Raw genomic sequence first — 21048 nt, 5'->3', positions numbered from 1 at the left:
ATTCATATTAGTAAACATCTTTTGAGAAGCTACTGTTTGCTCAATGGTTTTACTATGTATAATTCTAGTTTGGGATGTAGAGTCTAAATGATGCTTTGGACTAGTCATACATTTTTCTGTTCCTTAAGACCCTATCTATTTCATGGGGCTTTAGTGTAGATTAAGTAACACATGTAGAGCAGTGTCTGTTAGATCAGTTATATCAGTTCAATATATAATATACACTGTTACTTTAATCTCATAAAACTAGATGTTATTGGCTAATTAACTACCTTAAGTGATCATTTTAAATATAAACATGTACATTATATATTTTGGGATACTTAGGTATATACAATTTAAAATATTATTTTGGAGTAAAAAATAACTTTTATTTATACATGAAACTATATTTTGGATTTGATCAAATCTGATTCTTCAATATAAAATGAGACACATACTTAACATTCATTGTTGAATGTTTGGAAAGCAATAGTTGCTCAAAAGATGCTTACTACCAGTCATGTTAATAAAACCATGGCAGAAAGTATTCCTTCCTCAACTAGGTTATTTGCAAAAAATGTAAATAGTCATCTGCTAATCATCTCTCTTTGCGCATATTTGTGGGTATATGTATCATGTTATCAAACTTTTTTGCTTGATCTTTTAGAGGAAATAAAGTATGCCACAGAAACAGTACCCCAATTTAGGGAAGTGTTCTACACTTTAAAATAACAAGCTGGTTTATTGTACATTGTGACTGGTGGTGAAACTTTCCATCTCCACACCACAGCAGGGTACACAGTATAGACGAATTATTTATCCAGGGTCAGAGAATGTGTGGAGTAAAACTGGTGCTGCTGTGACTTACCCAGGCCACCCACAGTCAGAAAAGCATGCTGCAAGCAAATGTAACTTAAGAACCTGAAACAAGCCAAGTAGCATTAAAAATACTTATAGGACTAACGAAATAATTCTGTCCTTTGGTCTATTCCCAATGCTTTCCTGAATCTAGGTGGCCAAAACTCAAATACGGGTACGGGTAGGTGTGGGATCAATACTACTAACATGCTGGCCAGATATAAAGTTACACAGAGTATGCTCTTCCTTACAGTGTCACATGCTGTGACTGGTTGTAATTCTGGTACCAAGAATGGGGAGTAGTTTGGTTGAGGGGATAAAAAAGATGAAGAAGAAGTTAAGCTTTAAGGGTTTTACTACTCTGTATGTTGAATAATAATATTTTTTCAGTTTACCTTGGCCTCTTGTCTTGTTCTGAATGGCTATTTAAAAAAATAAATCAATAGGAATATCAATCTAGTGAGAGATGAATAATTACTAGCTATGTTTTACTCTTTTAACCAAAATTGACCTCAGGGCATTAATATGAATTATGAAACATAGGTGTGTGCTGCATATTACCAAACTTTTAAAAAATGATTCAAAAAAGTTTTCTCTATAATGAGTTAAAAAAAGGAATTTCAGAAAATAATTTTAGTTATTGTTTTACTGACCTGAGGTTTATTTCATTTCTTCTTCTGATTCCTTTTCACTGTAGTTATCATTATCTCTTTTGAAGAAAACATTTTTATAATTATCAAGAAGTGAGTTGGGGCAGGAATCAGTTCTGGCAATAGATAAAAATGACTGGGAACAATTGTGTAAATTTGAATTGATGCCTGGGGATTTTTTTGTGGGAGTAGTTCAGCAAAATAGTCTGATTTGTGTATTTCAGTGAAAACACGCAAGATTTTAGAAAATGGACTTTTTGTTAAAATTCATGCTTTGGGGGAGTTACTTTGTCATTCGTTACAGGTATCAAAGCAAAAACTACACTCTGCCTGTATTTGTGAAGTTTGGCCCATTCAATTGGAAAAAAATCTTAATGATCAAGAAACCATGTGTTTTTACTCAGATATGTTTTATGACATAGCTGTAAAATCTTGTCTCAAATAGACCTACCACAGCCTCACATTGTTTCACAGACAGGACTAGGGCTCCTAAAATGCTTTGTATTAAATCTAAAAGACTGATGAAAACTAGAGAACTTCATGCAGGAATTATTTATGACTTATTTATTACTAATAGCAATGTTTTTAACAACATTATGTGAGCTTAAGTGTTCATTTCACATTTGTAGAAATCACAGCTAGGGGAGTGTGAGGGCAGTTCAAAGTCCATCGCCTGAGCCACCACTAACAACTGTGTTTAAAGATTTCTAACTTGGCACAAACAGGGGTTCAGAAAGAGTAAAGGGTGATGTTTTGACTATCAATCTAGAAGGAGTATTTTCATAACATTTGAAGCAAAAAAGGGGAATGTATTGTTGTTTTGACTCTGAGCGTGTTCCACTGGGACAATTATTTTAAAGGCAAATCATAAAAGTTGCAGAATTCCTGACTTAAGGTACAAAGATCTGTAGACCACAACGACATCAATATATTAAATTGATAAAGAATTATCGTACAGTCATGAAACCAAAGGGGTAGTACAGCAAATAGGGTGTTTGCTTTGCATGTGGATGACCTGGGTTAGATCACCCAGCATCCCATATTGTCTCCTGAGCACTGCCAGGAGTGATTCTTGAGTGAAGAACCAGGAGTAATTCCTGAGCATCACTGGTATGGCCCAAAATGCAAAAAATTAAAAGAAAAAAAAAAGAACAGAATTAACATGCTGTTAAACTACATAGGGCAATAGAAGATCTACTCTCTGAGTAACTTTAAATATATAACCCAGTACTGCTCATTGTAAATACCATGCTGTGCATTAAATGCCAGCCATGTATTTTACTTTTATTATTTTTCCCTTGTCAGGATCCCAAACTGTGGGAATGTAAGGATCACCTGTGCACATAAGACAAGCCAAGGATTTTAACTCTTGCTCTAATACTTATCAGTCCAATATTTAAATCACTGGAAAATCTTCCAGCAACCCTGCCCTAAGCATTTCCTGCATCAACAGAAGTTTGTGTCTTTTCACCTTCAGTACTTTTTTTAAAGATTCCACAAGTGATATTATACAGTATTCATCTTAGCATATGTTTTTATGAAGCACAGCGATCTTGCAACAGTCTGATTCTTTTTTTTTAATGTAGGAGTACTGCTATTTATTCAGCCACTGATTAACTGATTGAATTGGGCATGAATTCCACCTTACTTTTTTCCCCATAATTTTATTTATTTATTTATTTAATTTTCTTCTTATATTTATTTATTGAATCACTGTGGGAAAAGTTACAAAGCTTTCAGGTTTAAGTCTCAGTCATACAATGATCAAACACCTTTCCCTTCACCAGTACTCATTTTTTACCACCAGGAACCCCAATATACCCCCCCATCCCTCCCAATGCCTGTGAAGAAGATGATTTCTACTTAACTCTTCTGTATAATGATTACATTCATTATTTCAACAAAAGATGCACCATTATTGTTTAGAATTTCTGGTTCTTAAGGTTTCCTTTCAGTTCTCCATAATTGATTTTAATGAGATCTCAAAAAATGTTCTCAAGGTAAGGAATAAGGATGAGTTTTCACCAGTGACCTTAACTTCTGACTTCTTATTTAACTGAAGATTCACTTAAGCCAAGAGTCCACATTACCTGTCGTTAGGAAAATGTCACAAAGATATTTTCCAGACCTCAGCATCAGCATCACTTTTACCCTCTTTAGATACCAAAGTTAAATAACTGTTTAAAAAAATTTATACACACTCAAAACATTCCGTGAATATCTATTAGGGTCTAGTTTGTTTCAAGAACTAGTTTATATTATTTCATTGATCATATAACAGCCATATAATATCATTAAGTTAACAGTTAAAATTTGAAACTGTGTTTAAAATGGAGGTCCATTTCTTTGACATCTTTGAATCCTTTTTGACATGTAAAAATAAACAGAAGTGGGCTGAGCGATAGCACAGCGGGTAGGATGTTTGCCTTGCATGCGGCTGACCCGGGTTCGATTCCCAACATCCCGTATGATCCCCTGAGTACTGCCAGGGAGTAATTCCTGAGTGAAGAGCCAGAAGTTACCCCTGTGAATCATCAAGTATGAACCAAAAAGCAAAAAAAAAAAAAATAGGAGTTTGTATGTATAGGTGTTAATTAAATGACTTTAAAAAATGAAAATCTTGTCTCTTAGAGTGAAATATCATGTCACTTCATACCAGTCAGTTTTTTGTTTCTGTGCAATAGCCTGCTGGGCTCAGGGATTTCTTGTGTTTCTGCAATCAGAGAGCACTCCTGGTGGGCTTGGAGGATTATCTGGGGTGCGTGGATCAAATCTGGGTTGGCTGGGAACAGCAATGTCAAGAATTGGGGCTGGAGCAATAGTATAGCGCACAGGGCATTTGCCTTGCACGCAGGCGGTCTAGGTTCGATTCTCAGCATTCCATATGGTCCCCAGAGCACCACTAGGAGTAATTCCTAAGTGCAAAGCCAGGGGTAACCCCTGAGCAATGCCGAGTGTGAAAGTAAAAAAATAAGAATATCAAGAATCATGTCCCACCAAAAGAGTAAAGTTAAACATTGTTATAAGTTGAGTGCATCTTCCCAAATTAATTTTTTAGAGTCCCCATATCAAATTGTGTACAGTTTTTAGTAAATGTATATTAATTAAAGGAATAATTAAATAAGGTTGGTAGGACAGGTCCTAATCAAACATGACTGATATCCTTACAAAGTGAAAAACCAACACACACAGAAGAATACATGATTATCATATTATTATATATGAATATATATTTATAACATGAATATCAAAAGAAAACCATTATTCACAATCCAAAGAGAAAGCCCTCAAAGGAAATCAGTTCTACTGATGCCATGATCTTAGACTTGTAACTTCTAGAACTATGGCAGACTTGTTTTTGTTATTTAAATAACCTAGTTTATGCTGCTTAGTTATAGCAACACTAGAAAACCAATACATCAATATCAAGCTCATTTTTTATCCTTGGAAATATATATAAAATATTTTTCTTTATTTTTTCTCAATGAATTTGTATCTGTGCTCATGAATGACAAATTGAATTTTACAAAGAGCAGAGCCTACAATGGTTTATCTTCAAGAGATATTTGAGGTTGACATTGTGAGTTCCAATCCTTTCTTGTGGTGATCTGGCTGTGAGTATTAGAATGCTGTTCTTCATTCAAATTAGAGGCAGAGGGCCAAAGTATGAAGGATGACTGTGAAGAAAGACATAGTGCTGTGCAGAGGGCATTTAACCTGCTTTAAGAACATAGGGATCTTTTAAAGTCCACTAGTCTTCCAAGTATATACTTGATTTTCTTGTAAATGAACTAACTTTGGTAGATTTGTTGACATGAGTAAATTTGACTTGGCAAAGTTAAACTGTTTTTGACTAGAAATCATCCAGAAAGCTTTGTTAAGGACTTTATACACTCATAAAATGCACACAGTTGATGGAGATAACAGTAACCATAATATAAATTCTACACAAAAGAAAGATGTTGATTTAAACCACAAATCACACATTTTAATATTCTTCTTGAGAGCATCCTTAAATAATTAGATAACTAAAATATGAGGTAGTGATAGTGGTTTTATGCCTCCAAGCTTTTCTTATTGGTTCATTTTGTTGTGGTATTTACTAATAGACAAATTATTGTTTTTCTTAAAAACATAAAACAAGAACATTTGTAGGCATTCTAACAAAAAAACAAAATATATACTCTTTTGTCTTGAAGTTATGCAGATCTTGTGAGCAGTCTCAATAAATAATAGTTTTCAGCACAAACTTTATTATCTCTATGGGACTGAAAAATTGAGAATTAAATAATTAGAAGTAATGAGGTAGAAAGTGTTCAAATTTATTTACAAATATGAAGAAATAAGCTTGTCAAGAAAGAAGATCGTTAGGTCAATTCAGGATCACATATATTAGTATAGAAGCTAAGTGTGCATGGATATTGTTCTGTGAAGATTAGTGTATATTTCTGTCTTTTGAAAAAGAACTTTATAAAAACCCTTCTGATCCTGAAGTGAGCTGTTCTTTTATTGATGCTATCACTGTCACTGTCACTCCCATTGTTCATCGGTTTGCTCGAGCATGCCCAGTAACATCTCCATTGTGACACTAGTTACTGTGTTTGGCATATCGAATATGTCACGGGTAGCTTGCCAGGCTTTGCCATACGGGTGAGATACTTTCAGTAGCTTGCTGGGCTCTCTGAGATGGGCGGAAGAATCGAACCAGGTTGGCTGTGTGCAAGGCAAATACCCTACCCGCTGTGCTATCACTCCAGCCCTTATTGGTGCTATCATTCTATTAGTTGATTCCTAAGGTAACTCATTGCTTGGAGCTGGTGGCCATTCACTGCAGTGTGCCCTACATTAGTCCTTTAACACTTCTCTTTGCTTCACTGTTAAACTTTAGTGGTGCCCCTCCCTTTTTAAATATCTGGACCCATGGCCTTGTACCATGGTCACTTAATCACTTAATCACTTAATCCCCGTTATTCATCGATTTACTCGAGCGGGTGCCAGTAACGTCTCCATTCATCCGGGTTGCGTGCTAGCGTAACCCAATGTTCTCCCTTCCGAATGATCGGTTTGAGGCTCTGCATCCTAGAACGAACAGATACCATTGGGCTACGCTGTACCATGGTATACTTCTAATATGTCAGAGAAACCTGTGAACATTAATCTTCCAATATATTACTGGAGCTTCCACTACAGTCCTCCGCTCTACCAACTGAGCTATGGAAGAATGGGCTGGAACGATAGCACAGCGGGTAAGGCCTTTGCTTTGCAAGCAGCCAATATGGCCGACCCAAGTTTGATTCCTCCATCCCTCTAGGAGAGCCTGGCAAGCTACCGAGAGTATCTCGCCTGCACGGCAAAGCCTGGCAAGCTACCCGTGATGTATTCGATATGCCAAATACAGTAACAACAGGTCTCACCATGGAGATGTTATTGGGCCCGCTTGAGCAAATCGATGAATAACAGGAGGACCGTGACCATGATATTTCTGGCGCTTCTTCAATCAAATCCATCAAACCTCAGTTCTTGTATTCACACTGATGTATCAGAAAACTCATGCTCTTTTCTCTTGTGTATTTCTTATATGCTTAGTGCAGATCTGAGTTACAGACATTTCACCCGTCAGTGTCTGTCCAGCTCCAAGCACCAAAGAATATTTGTTTTTATTAATCTAGATTTTCTCCAGGTATTAACCCAAAATAAGGCCCCTTACATATGCAAGTAGGTAAGTTTTTGTTTTCCTCAGTATAAATTTGTTGTTGTTTTGGGGCACACCCAGCTCTGTTCAGTGGCTACTCCAGCTCTGCTCCCATAAATGACTTTTGGAGGTGCTCAGGGTATAGTATGGGATGCAGGGAATCAAACCTGGTCAGTTATGTGCAAGGCAATTCCTTACCTGCTGTCCTATCTCTCCAGCCCCTATAAGCATGTAAGTTTTCATCTATTAGAATGCACCACTGCAGGTGTTTGTCATCTCCACCTCTCTGAATGTCTTAGTGTTTAAAATGTGGCTTTGGCAATACAGACATTTGTTTGAAACAGTGCCATTAATGGCTAGGACACTAACTTTGAACTCAAATATTTGGTTAGATCCTTTTAAATGTGTGAAAGTTCAGTATTTTCGTTTTTGTGTCTTTTTTTAACTATTAGTTTATGTAATATGGTTGCAATAGTGTTACCATCTATAGTATACAAAGTTATCATACTCCACCACTACCAAAATGCCCTTGACCCTCCACCACTAATCCTTGGTTCTGATCTCCCCATATCTCCACTGCTTGCTAGTAAATTTTATAATTCAAGGCTTTGTCCTTGTTCAGTACAGTCTACTCCCTTGTTTCATCTCCCTGTTGTTGACAGATGTGTGAAATCATCCCTTATCTTCTCTTGCTGATTTCTCATTTTGCTAAACATGATACCCTCCAGTTCTTTCCACATTACACTGTATAATTTCATCCTTTCTTAGAGTTCTGTAGAATTCCATTGTTAGTGATCATGTATATAAGTGTATACACACAAATGCATACAAAGACCACAATTTCTTTTCTTTATTTTCCCCAATGTCCCTACACCTCTAGACTGATTACCGTCGATGCAATGTTGCAACTAGGATAATTCCCATGAGTTCTTCTCTTTCAGATCAATTTATGTATTTTTAATTTTTTAAATTGAATCACTGTGAAATACATAGTTACAAAGCTGTTCATGGTCATAGATGTCAGTCATACTATACTCTAATACCCACCCCTCCACCAGTGCACATTTCCTACCCCAGAACTTTAGGCAGTATTTCAACCTTGAATCAATCCTCCTGTCCTTTTTTCTACTGAGTTTGTGTATTAGTTTCATAATATATATATATATTTATATTTCACAAATGATTATAATCTTTGTCTGTCCCTCTCTTTCTGACTCATTCCACTCACAATTTTTTATCCATTCATCTGTTGTTAAACATAGGGTTGTTATCAGACCTTTATCTATGTTTGACATACACTGTGACATAAAGAATTTTGGAGGATACCTGGGAACTCAGGTCACACTGAAGAATCTGAATCTCTCCTCTTATTTTTTTGATGGATTTTTAAGTTTTCTCCTCTCCCATTGTGATTTACCTGCTTCAGAACACAGTGACCTCTTCCTCTGCTCTTACCCAGGCTGGCAGTACCACTTCTGATCCTATAGGATAAACAGTGCAACCAGGACTCACTGGCATAGACGGTTCAATAGTCTTGGCAACTGCTCATCCACTGAGCAGTTCCAAATGCTGGATAGCACTGGCACATGGGAAACTGATGTGCTGTGGCCCAGATTCGCAGCATCAGGCAGTGCGCTTTTATTTAGCAAAAAGTTAAAAAAAATAAAAGGGAAAAGTCGTCAAAGCTATGTCACTATGTTAATTAGATTGCACTGAACTATTGATATATCCTGTAAAGTTTATATTTAAAAAGGTTTTCACAGCATCAAAATTCAATGGGTAGAACAAGAGCATAGGTTGGGGCATGTAAATAGTGTCTTTCATGGTTGTTTTGTTGTGGGGGGTACACCTGACTGTTCAGAGCTTACTGCTCACTGTGTGCTCAATGGAACATGTGTAGTGATGGGGATTGAACTTGGGTCAGCCATGTGCAAGGAAAGCACCCTACCTGTTATGCCATTATTGTTACAGCTCTTAAATAGTGTTTTTTAGTGTTTCATTTTGACAAATACATATATATACAATGTATGTATCTATATCTATCTATCTATCTATCTATCTATCTATCTATCTATCTATCTATCTATCTATATTTGCAGTAGATGGGCCAGCCAGCCATCAATATCTGTGACTTCCAACACATTCTTCTGACAGTTCCATTACAAATCTGAGAGTTACAAGAATTGCATCATCTCTGGGACTGATCCTGGCTCTGATACACTTGATCCTTTAAAAATAGTTTTTCTGAAGGGAAATCAACCATGCTTCTTAAAACATAAAAAGCCTGTGGCAAGAACCTGAAAAGCAGAAAATAAATAAAATCTGTTGGTTTATTGCATCTTGATTTTATTTTTCTTCTGTTGAAAGCCTTTGTGGAGTGGTTTGCAGATTATTCCAGAATACAACCTTTAAGTTCAGATTGTATTTTAAAGTTTCGTATAGGTCCACTTCTCTTTAAATCATACTGTGACCCTGAATTTAAGTTATTTACAATAAAATTATTTCTAATTTTGATGAGCAACAGTATTTATTTGAAAAAGATGAGGTATACAGAGGTAAATTCAGATATTTTTCCTAAAACAATTGCAGATCATACAATTACATATGCATACTGTTCAATAATATATATATATATATAATTTCCCAAAGGTAATTACAAAATACTCCTAACAGATATTTTTAGCTTTAATTTTAAAATGAAGTTAGACTGGAAATCATTGTATATATCTATCATCCTTTTCCCCAAACATCAATATCCTATATAAGCATAGAAAATTGAACAAATTATAAACTATATGCTTAGGTAGATTTCACTGATTTTCCATAATTGCCTCCTTCAGTTCCAGTCAAATCAAACTAAATTTAGTTGGTCAGTGTATTTTTTCTTTATCTTTTTTGTTTTTTAGACTTTGTCATTCAAGGTGACCAGCTCAAGTATGTTACAGAATATCCTCTAGTTTTTGTCACATATTTCTTTCATTATTAAATGTAGCACTGTAGCACTGTCCTCCCATTATTAGTCGATTTTCTTGAGCAGGCACCAGTAATGTCTCCATTGTAAGACTTGTTACTGTTTATGGCATATCGAATTCGCCATGGGGAACTTGCCAGGCTCTGCCGTGCAGGTGGGATATTCTCGGTAGCTTGCCAGGCTAGCCAAGAGGGATGGAGGAATTGAACCCAGGAAGGCTGCATGCGAGACAAATGTCCTACCCTCTGTGCTATTGCTCCAGCCCTCGTATTAAATAAGTCACATAATTTCTTTTCAGGACCAGAGAAGTAGTGGGTCCTCTTTAGTCTATCATGACAATGGTTTATAATACCCACGCATTTAAGTTGAATAATTAATTTGATTGTTTATTTAAGATGGTATTGTGCTCTTTCCATGATGAAATACTACTTTTCCTTTGCAATTTATGCATGTTTTATGAGAGATACTTTGAGACTTCAGCTATCTTAATTCTCCTTAGTCAGTTACTCATTATTTTTCACTAGATCTTGCCTACAATTTTTGTGGTGTTGTTCTAATGTTCTAACATTGATCTTGTATTTTCCACATTTCTTCTATATTTACCCATTTGAGTTCTGTTAAACTTAGAAGAAATCTATCAACAGGAGAGGGAGAGAGAGGGAAAGTGGGAAAGAGATTGCTAGAGCTCGATTTGCTCGAGCGGGCCCAGTAATGTCTCCATTGGAGACTTTGTTGTTACTGTGTCTGGCATATCGAATACTCTCGGTAGCTTGGTAGCTTGCCGGGCTCTCCGAGAGGGGCGGAGGAATCGAACTCAGGTCGGCCATGTTGGCTGCGTGCAAGGCAGACGCCCTACCGCTGTGCTATTGCTCCAGAAAGAAAGAGAGAGAGGCAGAGAGAGAGAAAGCAACTTTAATCAGTATATCAATATGTTCCCTTGTTGTTATTTATTTTATTCAGTGGGTTCAGATTCCATCCCCTCTCCTCTCTTAACCTTTTTCTCACTTTATAGCACCACAAAATTCTCTAGGTTTTCTTTATATTTTATCATATATTTTATGCCTGCATTTTAAAATCAGTCACTCCTTTAGGGCATCCTAACAAATATTAAAGTGATGTTTCAAAGAAACTTTGAAAACTAGTGCTACTAAACTAATGGGTTGTCTTCTATTTTCTATGTCAATATTTCCTTACTCTTTCCGTATCATGTTTCCCTTCAGACCTAGTTCCCTACCTGTTTATCCCCTACTTTCTAACTGTGGCCACCAATTTATTCACTTTTTTCCTGTGGCTCTCAGTGGAATATGCTGGGAGTCTACAAATGACCATATGTTTCTGGTTGAGAAAAGTTGTGCTAAGTGACAATTGTAATTTTTTTTACCTAAAAAAAGTTACAACAGAATACCCTGCAGTAAATATGTGTATTGTCCTTTTACTAAAGACAAAACAGGTTGAGGAGAAAATAAAGTAGTTAACTATATAGTTAACTATAAAATCTTAGCATGCTGAAGGTTGTGTGTTCGTGGGCTCTCTGGGCAGCTCAATCTCACCGCCTGCGTTTGGTGCTCTTGAGCCGTTGTGTGTGGCCTGGATCAGGACGGCTGTTGGCCAAGGGCAGATGAAGGAAGAAACAAGGGCCAGGCTGGTCAATATCAATAGTAGTTTATTCCAATCCTCTTCACTCCTGTTTCTCCTCTGCCTCCTTCTCTCCTGGGCCCCAATCTGGAACCTTTCTCCTTTTGGCTCTGACTCTGAATCTCTGGAGCCTGAGCTCTCTCACTTCGGACTCTGCTCCCTCCGAGCTTTCTTTCTCAGTTTATATAGCAGTCACATAGGGTGGTGACACAAAGGTGGGTTGAACATTAACAAATCAACAAAGAGAGGTAAGACCACTCCTCCAGGAGATTAACTCAAAGATAAAATCTCATCTAAAGAGATTACTCCAGATTACTAGGAAATCTGCTCAAGGGTGGGATCCTAACAAGGGTGTGTTCTTTCCTCAGCTAGTAATCTACTTAAATAGTTGTAGTAAATCTACTTCTATTATTTCTAGCAATGTCATTCTGTGTGAGCACAATAAGAGATATAAACATCTCATTATACATTCCTCAGTCCTCGGGCCAGGTTAGTCTTCCTAGCCCCAGCAGGGTCCTAGTCTCATTATTGCTTATTTTTGGATCATGACAGAATTTGTCCATGATCATCCCTTCAACTTATAGTTGAGTATTGTGGCACTTTGGCCTGGCCCTTTTCGATGCCAGAGTAGCTCACAGCTTGCCCTGGGTCCATTCAGTCCCTTGTCAGGACCCTGCTTTTTGGGTGCTTGGAACTAAGGGCAACTGAGTCAAGAAAGCAGATGCCCAGGAGTAAATATTATTCGGAGTCAATCAACTCCCAAGTTACAAAGCATATTATTGACTGTCTTCCTGTGTTCATACAGAAAGGACATTGCTTACAGTGTCCTTAGAAGGATCTGATCTTACAAGCAAACAGAATCTGATTAGGGAGAAAAGGTGATTAACTGTCTGGGAGGAGAGCACAGAGAAGAGTTTACAGATAAACAGAGGAATGGGAGTGACTCAGGAGCCACTGGGATGGGTGTGACCTAAGCTACCTGAGGAAGGACAAAACAGTATTATCCTACAGTTAACCAAGATAATAGATGAATAATGTAGAAGCTGGAATTATCCTAGATACCTTTGTTTCAAGCTACAAAACCTAACCACTCTCTAATTACAATACCCAGAACAAAATATTGGAAGCATTTGCCATAGATTTACTCATTGTTTAATGTATGATGACCGTGAAATGCAGTTAGAGAATAGTCTTTTTAAAAAATCAGAGTTCATCTTAATTGAGTTCATTTTATGTGAGGGAAAAAACAATTCCTGCAATTTTGATTAAAGAATGCCTGAATTTCATCTGGAATCAAAAACTGTGGAAATAACAAAGTTAGTACTTGAAATGATAAAATAATAAAAATGAAATACACTTGAGTCACAAAAGAAATATTTCTGGTGACAAACTGCACACAAACATTGTGAATCAGATATTTTTATACAGTGTTTGAGAGCAACAAAGCAGGGTGGGGTGAGACAAGTTCCTTTCCCACTCAGTCTGAGAATTTTTGAAAAAAACAAGTTTTCTCAGTCAGACTACAGTTTACTAAAACTGGTTAATTCATCCAAAAAGCACTGTTATATAAATAGCAATAACCTTTGAAACCTATTTTTCTTTTATTAGTCAGAATATGACTATTTATTGTAGAATAGTAATATAAGTATGACACAGTAGTTCAAATTCCTGGACACATAGGATTTAAATAGAATATAGTGAAGTATTTATAGTTTGTAAAGTATCACTTATAGCAATAATATATAAAGCTTCCAACAAATGAGAATATAAAATTTATGCTAGATTTTTTAGCACATAATATGCTACAGAGGGGAAACACCTTGAATACACATATGATCACTTATGACTAATTCTTTAAAAAGAGGACACTAGGGTATCTTACTGTGATTCAATTAAAAAATAAGTTTTTTAAAAAAATAAAAACAAGTTAATTATTTTTCTGAAGCTGTCTCGAAATCAATAATGGGATAGTCAAAAGCATTTGTATATATGAAGATGTCCTGCTTAATAGACAGCTAATGAGCAACATAACAGAGAACTCAAAGACTTTGTCAAGGTAATGAGCAGGAAGGATAAAGCCTTGTTTTCAGGGTCAAAGCACCATTTCTGTCTCCAGAGAGCACAAGTATTTCTTGAGACTGGACTTCTCCCTCCATCTCCCTTTCCTCAGGCCGGGCCTCTATTAGCTGTCTCTGGGCCATATCTAATAACCCCCACACACTAACTATCTCTTATGTGTGCCCATGTGGGCATTTTCCCCACAATGCAGAGTAGTTCTTCAAAAGTGCATATCAACTAAATTCCAAAACCTTTTGTCATTTTATTACATGACCTTGCAAACTAGAGTCAAATAGGAACCTAGCAACTACTGAGAAGTTATGTGACACATCTGTCATATAGCATTCATGGAATCGTGAGTGTTTGCATGAACAAGTAGATAAGATAAAGTATCTGCTTGCTTGGTCAGTGGCATTTATCTTTGAAGATAACTTTAGCTTCAGTATTGTGAAGAGTATTGCCACATTTTCTTCCATGGATTCAGCCCATTTTGATCTGATTTTTGTGCATTCATTAAATAAAGGTTTGAGTTCATTTTTTGGCACATAGCTGCTCAGTTTCCCATTACCACTTGTTAGAGTTTTTTCTTGCTACACTTTATATATTTTTGCTTCCTTATCAATGAACTGAAGTGCTAGAACAGTGAGTAGGGAGCTTGCCTTGCAGGCTGCTGACCTGAGTTCGATTCCTCCGTCCTTCTTGGAGAGCCTGGCAAGCTACTGAGAGTATCCTGCCCCCAAGGCAGAGCCTGGCAAGCTCCCCATGGTGTATTCAATATGAAAAAACAGTAACAAGATGTCTCACAATGGAGACGTTACTGGTGCCCGCTCAAGCAAATTGGTGAACAATGGGGGGACAGTGCTACAGTGACAGTGCTACAGTATCAATGATTAAATAATCATATATTTGAGGACCTATTTCATTATATTCAACTCTATTCCATTGGTCTGTGTGTCTGTCTTTATTCCAATACCATGCTGTTTTAATTATAGTGCAATGCAGTTTGAAGTTGGGGAAGATGATGCCTCCCATTTCTTTTTACCAAGGATTACTTTAGCTATTTGTGGGGGATTATTGTTACGTATGAATTTCAGAATTATTTGACCAATTTCCTTGAAAAATGTCATGGATACCTTATAAGAACCGCACTGAATCTGTATAATGCTTTGGGGAGTATTACCATTTTGACAATATTAATTATCCCAATCTATGAGCAGGGTATGTGCCTCCATTTCCTAATATCTTCTATTTCTTGAAGTGGAATTTTGTACGTTTGTCTTTTTTTTTTTTTTTTGGTACAGGTCCATTGCCTATTAGTTAGGCTAATTCTGAGGTATTTGATGTTCTGAGACATGATTGTGCATGAGATTGATTTTTTTAATATCACTTTCTTCTCTTAAGTACTTCCAGCACTATATTAAAAAGAAGTGGTGAAAGAAACGTCTATATTGTTTTCCAAATAGGCTTACCAGTTGGCATTCTCATGAGCAGTGAAACTATAGCTAGAATTTGGAAAAAACCTAGTGCCCGAGAAAAAATGACTGGTTAAAGAAACTTTGGTATATGTACACAATGGAATATTATGCAGGTATTAGAAAAGATGAAATCATGAAATTTTCATATAAATGGATGGACATAGAGAGTATCATGCTAGGTGAAATGAATCAGAAAGAGAGAGACAGACATACAATGACTGCACTCATTTGTGGAATATAAAGTAACATAACGGGAGAAAAGCACCCAAGGATAGTAGAGATAAGGGCTAGGAAGACCACTCCATAGCTTGAAAGTCAGTCTCACATTCTGGGGGAAAAGGCATCTGGGATAGAGAAGGTACCGCTAAATAAATGATGCTTGGAGGGCTTGCTCAGAATGGGGAATGCGTGCTGAAAGCAAACTATGGATGAAACATGATGGCCATTTAGTAACTATATTGAAAACCATAACACCTAAAAGGAAAGAGAGAGAGAGAGAGAGAGAGAGAGAGAGAGAGAGAGAGAGAAGGGAATGTGCCTGCCACAGAGGCAGAGGGAGGGATGGGATGAGGGGTTGTGGGATAGATACTGGAAACATTGGTGGTGGTGAATGTACAGGTTGAGGGATGGGTACTCCATTATTGTATGACTGAAATCTAATCACAAAAGTTTGTAAGTCAGGAAAAAAAGAAAAAATTTAAAAAGAAAAAAGAAAGAATGGGGCTGGAGACATAGCACGGCGGGTAGGGCATTTGCCTTGCACGCAGCTGACCCGGGTTTGATTCCCAGCATCCTGTATGGTCCCCTGAGCACCAACAGGAGTAACTCCTGAGTGCAGAGCCAGGAATAACCCCTGTGCATTGCCAGGTGTGACTCAAGAAGCAAAATTAATTAATTAATTAATTAAATGAAATAAATTTCTAAAAGGAAAAAAAAAAGAAGTGGTGAGAGTGATAAACCTTGTCTTGTTCCAGATCTTAGAGGGAAGGCTTTTAGTTTTCCCTCATTGAGAATAATGCTGGCTGTTGACTTGTGGTAGCTGGCTTTGACTGTATTGAGGAATGTTCCTTCAACTCCTATTTGTTGAGAGTTTTTATCATAAATAGGTGCTGTATTTTGCCAAAAACTTTTTCTGCATCTATTTATATGATTTTATGGTTTTTATCTGGGCCTTTTATTGATATGATGAATTATATTGACTTATGAATGTAAAGCCATCCTTGAATCCATGGGATGAATACCACTTAGTCATGGTGTATGATCTTTTTGATGAGTCATTGGATTTCATTTGCTAATATTTTGTTCAGGATCTTTGCATTCCTGTTCATCAGGGATATTGGAGTATTTTTTATTTCTCCAATTTCCTGGAAAAGCTTGAAAAGTACTGGCAATAGGTGCTGTTTAAAGATTTTGAAGAATTCACTATTGAATTCGTATGAACCTGGGATGTTGTTTTCGAGAATACTTTTTATTACTGTTTCAATTTCCACAACAGTAATAGGTTTATTATGGTATTTCACATCTTCCTGGTTCAGCCTTGGGAAGTTGTAACAATCCAGGAATTAATCTATTTCTTCTAGGCACTCTTATTTTGTGGCATACAGACTCTCAAAGTAATCTCTAATAATCTTTTGAATTTCTGTATTTTCTGAATTTTCTTCCCCACTCTGACCAGACCCCCAGCAGCCGGAGACCTCTGGAACCAGTCACAACCATGCCGAGACCACTCTCCACATTCCGAAAAACCTCATGTTGAAGGAACTGGCAGAGGAACCCAAGCAAGCAGGTCCCGGGGCTGAGATCTTCAAGCCTGCTCAGATCGGGACTGGGCCTCCTCCTCCCAGATCGCCCATCTTCTAGTAGGTAGGCGTTACACCCACTAACTGCCCCTGGCGCTGTGTAATCCCATCAACCCGGCTCCCAGAAACTAGACATCTTATTATCTAGTTCTTACTCTGGAGAACCCAGCAGGCTACCGAAAGTATCCTGCCCACATGGCAGAGTCGGGCAAACTCCCCGTGGCGTACTCAATATGCCAAAAACCAGTAACAATGAAGGGTCTCATTCTCCTGACCCTGGAAAGAGTCTTGAATATGGCACTTTCTAAAATCTCAGGGCTAGGACGAAGGATATGTTATTGGTGCCTGCTTGAGGAAATCGATGGACAACAGGATGATCGTGATCGTATTTTCTGTTATGATGTCCCCCGTTTCATTTCTGATTTGCTTTATTAGGGTTCTCTCTCTTTGTGAGTCTTGATAGTGGTTAATTTTTTCAAATAACCAGCTCTTGGTTTCACTGATCTTTTGAATTGTTTTTGCAATTCCATCTTGTTGATTTCTGCTCTACGTTTTGTTATTTCTTCCTCTTGCCTTGTTTGGGATCCTTTTGTTGCTAATTTTCTAAGATCTTAAACTGTGAAGTCATTATTTCTGTGGACCCTTTATTGCTTTCTTATAAATGCTTGCAGAGGTATAAACTTTCCTCTTAGCACTGCTTTAGCTGTGTTTCACAAGTTCTGTTAGCTCATGGCTTCATTCTCACTTGTTTCCAGCAACATTTTGATTTCTTCTTTGATTTCCTCTCTAACCCACTGGTTGTTTAACAGTGAGCTGTTTAATTTCTAGGTCTTTTATTTTATTCCTCATTTCTATGTGTGATTGGTTTCTATTTTCAGTGCATTGTGGTCTGAAAAAGATAACTCATACAATTCCTATGTTCTTGATTTTATTTAGGTACATTTTGTAGCCCAGCATGTGATTTATCTTGAAAAATCTTCCATGTGCACTGGAGAAGAATGTGTATTCAGGTTTGAGAACAAAAGTCCTGTATGTATCTATTAGCCCTCTCTATTCCATTTTTTCCTTCAGAGCCCATACTTGCTTTCTGAGTTTTAGTCTTGTTGATCTATGAAGAAGTGACAAAATGATGTTGAAATCTTTGACTAGTATTGTGCTGCTACCAATGTCCTGCATGAAGTCTATTAGCAGCTGCTTAAGAATTTTACTGACCCCCTCATTGGGTGTATATGTTTTGGAGTGTAATTTCTTCATGATATTCATATCTCTTGATTATTAAGAAATGACCCTCTCTGTGCCTTCTATTCTTTTCCAGTCTGAAATCTATGTTTTGGACACTATTATGGCCACCTGGGCTTTTGTGAAGCAGTTGTTTGCTTGTAAAATTGTTTCCTATCCTTTCACTTTGAGTCAGTGTTTACCCTGTTCAAATGTGTTTCTTGTAGGCAGAAGAATGTTGGATTCAGTTTTTTAATCCATTTTGCCACTCTGTTTTTCTTAATTGGTGTGTTTATACCATTGACATTGAGAGTTTTGTGCCATCTTTCTGTGGAAGTTTGTTGTGTTTGGGGATTTGTCTTGGCTTACAGTTGCCCCTTCAGTTATTCTTTAAAGTTGGTTTCCTGAACTGTTGTTCATCCATAAAGTTGTGTATTGTTCCTTGATATCTCAATGAGCATCTAGCTGGATAAAGCATTCATGCGAAGGCGTTCATTTCATTGAGCATTTTTCACTGTATTCTACCACTGTATTTAGGCCTGGAGGGTTTCGGCTAATAAGTCTGCTGTAAATCTAAGGGATCCTCCTTTGCATGTGACTTATTTCTTTGATCTTGTTGCTATGGTATTGGTATTTGTCATTCTAATTATGATATGTCCCGGAGTCTTTTTATTAGGGTCTTTTTAGCTGGTACCCTTTGGGCTTCTTGAATCTGGATTCCTTCATTCTCCAACTCTGGGAAATTTTCAGCAATAATATCTTCAACTATTACTACCTAACTGTGTTGCCTCCTTGTTCCTCTGGCATTCCAATTCCTCTAATTCTAATGTTGTTCCTCTTGAATTCATTTCATATGTTTCTTACCAGCCCTTGAAATACTTTGAGATCTTTTTCCATCTTCTGTTGTTGCCTGGATGCTATCTGCAGCTCATCTTCAAGCTCACTGATTTGTCTTTGACTGTTGTCATTCTACTGTTGAGGGTACCTACTGAGGTTTTTACTTCATCTACTGAAGTTTTTATTAGTGACATTTCTGTTTGTAGTTTTATTTCTGCTCTCATTTCTTCCTATATTTTATTGGATTTCTGTTTCACTGTTTCTTTGAGCTCATTAAACACCCTCACCATTTCTTCTCTGAAATCTTTAGCAGAGATTATGTATTTGGATATTCCTTGTTGAAGCTTCAGGGCTCTTTTCTTCATCTTCTCATTGTGGTGGGGATCTGTGCTGTTTCCCCATGATGCTATGGTAGTCTGGAGGCGGATCCTTCCAGCCAGGGAGGATTCTTCGTGAGCTTGGTAGATGGTGGTCTCATCTTTCCCCTTCAAGGAGAAATTACCTTCCTCTTTGATGCTCCTGTGTGACTTGTGTGGAGCCTCTAGCTCTGATTAAGGGGATGTACTCTTTTAGATTGGGGTTGTACACATCCTTGTGTTCACCATTATTTTGGTGAGTTTTGGGAGTATTTTGTTTGAAATAGGTTAGTGGACTATTGGCTTAATGTGGTTGGATAGGCAAGCTGCCCTTAAAAGAGTTAACTTTAGGACGCCAAGACATGGGTCCAATGCACTATGAAAGGGGAAATGAACTGGCCACAGCCCCCGACACCAGTGTACCTGTGGAGGGAGGGGCCACAATGGCACAGATCCTGGGTTACAGTTAAAATCCCACCACCAATGCACCTTAAAAACGAAGGTGCTCCCTCTCACCTAGGCACTTATCTGGACACCTTTAGCCACTAAAAGGGCTTCTATTGGATGTCTTTTGAAGAAGTTCATCTCTTGAATTTTAAAAATTTTTAATTAAATTATTTTTTATGATACTATTAATTATGGTTTCTCATGAACATAATTCTAATACCATCCCAAACACATTATCAGTGTACTCATCTTTCTCCCCAAGGATCAAAGATAGGTCACAGACAAATATTATCTCTAGTCTGTGAATCTCTTTTATTCTGGTCATCACTTCTTTTCAGGTGCAGACACATCTTAATTTTATGTAGTCCCATTTATTTTTAATTCCAATTATTTCACCAATGGCACAGAATCATGGAAAGATATCTCTAGAACCAGTGTTATGAATTCTCTATTGTTTTCAATTTAAATTATGAATTCAGGTTTGATATCAAGGTCTTTTTTTAATCCCTTTGTAATGTATTTTTGTGCCCAGTTATTTGTATCTCAATAAGCATTAAATCTTAAATTCTGAATATGGTATTTGATACATAACAGGTGTTGATGAAATACACAGTTATAGGGGTATTAAGCAATAATTGTTTGTTTGAATAATAATTAGGATTCTGAGCTATCATTTCTGTACCCGGGGATGGTCTCTTGTTCAGTTACTTCCAATTATTCATGGTACTAGGTAAAGGTAAAGGTAAAGGCCCTCAAATGAATAAAGTTTTATTTATTTGGGATTATAAAATATATGCTAAGCACATTAAAAGTGTGAGTATCGATTCCAGAATTCTCATATCTCATTTTATATTTATATATCACTATGCTCATCTGCTAAAAAAGTCAACATAAGTTAGAAAAGAGTGAACACATAAATGAATGAACAAATAAGTCCTACATTCCAACAACTATGATATTTTATTCTTTATTTATTTTTGGGCCACATCTGACTATGCTCAGAGCTTAGTCCCTGGTCTCAGCTCCTAGATTACTTGTGGTGAAAATTGAGGAACCTAATGGGGTGCTGG

This window comes from Sorex fumeus, unplaced genomic scaffold, assembly GCF_029834395.1.
Source record: "Sorex fumeus unplaced genomic scaffold, SorFum_2.1 ptg000095l, whole genome shotgun sequence".
Taxonomy (NCBI): Eukaryota; Metazoa; Chordata; class Mammalia; order Eulipotyphla; family Soricidae; genus Sorex; species Sorex fumeus.
This window is presented reverse-complemented; position numbering follows the sequence as displayed.